This window comes from Opisthorchis viverrini (genome assembly GCF_000715545.1).
Source record: "Opisthorchis viverrini unplaced genomic scaffold opera_v5_8, whole genome shotgun sequence".
Lineage (NCBI taxonomy): Eukaryota > Metazoa > Platyhelminthes > Trematoda > Opisthorchiida > Opisthorchiidae > Opisthorchis > Opisthorchis viverrini.
Window position 1 is genome coordinate 1,408,091 of NW_008751664.1, and position 3,249 is coordinate 1,411,339.

Here is a 3,249-nt window from a genome sequence, read left to right on the forward strand (position 1 = left end):
GCAGTGCCCTAACATTATGCGTATATTTTTCGGAACAGAACTGTTGTCTTTGTTGTTGCCCACCTTACCAGTTGATCAGTATATCCCAAAAACAAGTTACTAGAGAAATTAATACAAATTAAGCTAAAAGCCCATAACAGGGTAGATTTGAAGATAACCTCATCAAGACCGGGAGTTAGTGTAGATGACGGAATAGATGGCTTGTGATCTGTTCACCAATAAGTTGTAAACATTTCGTTACCAGTCGAGTTGACATCACCAGTGCCTAGGGGATTGACCTTGCGTCATCAATTAGCGGCACTGATGACAGAGCACTCCACATAACTTGAATTACCAACATTTCCTCAACAGTGACCGGCATCAGAACACCAGTGCAGGAAATTTGTTAGTCGGATAATTTTTTTCAACAAACTGTATGCATAGCGAATTGAGTGAAACAGATCATGATCAGCTGGATGAAAAGACAAGGTGTATCCATTTTTACCGACGACACACTTTTGTCAAACATTTATATCCTCCTTGAGCAAGCGCAGCTGTCTTTAGGCTTAGTTTTGAAACCAAACAGTACCTTCTTTTTGACAATAAACCAATTAGACTAATCGCAGAGTAAGTTTAGACGTCTGTTTAAAGAAGGCCTACTTGATTGAAGCAGTAAGGAAAGTAAGGCAAAAACAGCATCTGATTTAAACCTCACCGAATCAAGCACAGGGAATCTGCCTTGCGAATACACTCAACTTTGAGCTAAGGCGCTGGTAAAGTCCTCAAATCTGGTAATCAGAGTGGTTTACAGCTTTCCGACGCCTGTCCTGGTCGTGGTAACGAAACCATTCTGTCCTACAAAGGCGACCTTTTGGAAGACAATCACTCGCCGTATATTTACATCCCCATAGCGCACTTTCGCCGCAGCAACTTTTCAAGCAACCCTCCGTTCCACTGAATCTTCAAAGACCAGAAGTCACTCCTCCATCAGAACATGGCTGTGTATTCTTCCTCCTGCTGATGCCCAGCATAATATGTTCGGCGTAAAAGACCGTAACTTCATAGGAAAAAGAGAGAACGTCTTTCTTGCCAGAAGTTTTCTAGACACAAAGGACCATTTGCCCATGCGACTGACTTCGTGTCCTGTACAGCATACTCGGTGGACTGTCACTGTTGATCCAACGGCACTGTTCAACTGCAGCCGAAGCAAGCGCAGTGCAATTTCGAGATCCCGTTTCCTTCTGTTAGAAATACAATTCGTACTAAGTCTCAATCTGTCTTGGTCATCTGGCATGTACCGTCTGACCTAGGCACTCGACAGTATTTTGCATCAGCTTAGATATGTCTTCTATTTTACCAGCAATAAATTGCCCGTATGGTAGTCGTATTGTATTGGTATAGTAGTATGGTAGTAGTATAATAGCCCATCTTAAATTTTTATTCCATTATTTCTCCCTGCTTTAACCAACAGACGTGTCGATATGATGACGAGGCCCCGAGGCATTGCTCTTCACGCCGTGTCCTTCTTAAATTATGTGGAATATTTAGACAAAATGGTAGAGGCCTTTACACTGGTCGGAATTTTAAACAATTCTGTTCCAAATCCTTTAAGACTTGCACACCAAGGCTAGAAGAACTCTGCATAGAACAAACCGGCTTTTCTGAATACGCTACGGTGTGCTTATACTCCATCGGACCAATGATTGCACCCCGAATGAAGCATTATGAAAGTCGTACACCAACAGCCATACCACAACATGCTGTCACATTTGAAATATCCCATAAGTGGCAGAATAATTATGAACCTACTGTTAATCGCATGGGTACATCTGGAAATTTTCAATCAGGGTTTGGCTTTGCATATGTAGTCAGTCTATGTCGAAAAGCGTAGAAACATTCTACAGCTGTTTCATCCCTGTTGGGGATCAAGAGAAATTCGAAATCGACCAAACCGTTGGGCAACGAGCGGCTGATCAGCAATGTAATTAACTCGTATCTAGACAGCGTAGCGCCACTAATAATTTATAAATCGCTCATAAGGAAAATAATTTACCAGTCGAGCGAAGGCGTTGTTCGAGCAGCCAGTCACGTGTTCACGTGATGTGCACTTCGTGGTTGAAGGACGAATAGTGCTATATCCTTTCTAAGTGCGATTTATTCATGCTGATAACCAGGCACTGGTAACCAGACAGTTTAGTTTCCAACCACTAGTTGAGTGGTAGCGAGTTCGAATCGACTTGGAGATTCATCTGAAAGCGCATTTCTGACGAGTTTTAAAGAAGATAACAAAGCTGCGCAGTTCTCTTCGGCTTTTCGGCATAGACTGACTTCAATTAGAGGGAAAACAACTTAAATGAATATCCTAAAATTAATTGTGAGGTAGCAAGATCCACACACTGAAATCCTGTGCGAAAATTAAACGCGGCTCTGTTTTAACAGACCAACACTACATATTACCGCGTCCTTTTGCGGGACACCTATCGGCTCGTCTGAAAGTCATTCAGCAATTTCATTCACACAGTTAGACAGAATTGTAAAATTATTTCCACTAGAGCTTCAAAATGATAGCCAATCCACAGTCCTTCAGTTGATACGTATTCCAAATCGACCTGCTGTCGATCAAGAAAAATGGTTTTTCTTGGAGCAGAATGGATTTAGTCCTGATGGTCTAACGAGTCAGACGTTACAACACCGAGTTAACATGCGTGACAGCTCCGGTCACGTGCACGGTGTCACGATTACTTTTTGCATCGGCTGTTTGCTTGTAAACTTGCATCATGTTGTACGAAACTGGCTCTCATCCTTTAGACATGGGTTACAAAAAGCGCCATCAACAGTGGAGTTACTCGACGATATTTGGGGATTCCGCCTACAGTGTGTGACTAGGTTCTTCAGTCCTGTCATTTAGTGAACAGAAACGTCAGATCGAACCGACAAAATCCGTCCCTAGTTAATATACCATAATGACATCTTGATTTACACCTGAATTCGTGGTGGTTATCTCAAGATGCCACAATTTAGTTGACTTGTCAATGTGAGTTCCCACTTAACTTTAGAATGTCCCAAGCGACTCCGTAGCGCACACAAAGTGGATTTTGTTGTGAAGTCTCTCCATATTGACGTGGTGTTCACGCCGTATCTCACGTTGCGAGAGCAACCTAACGATAACTTCACGAATCCCCTGCAGTCCCACATATCCTGGTGCACCAGCGGTCGCTTTCGGCTATAACAACCTCCGTTTTCTAGATTCCGGTAGATAGCTTCATCAAC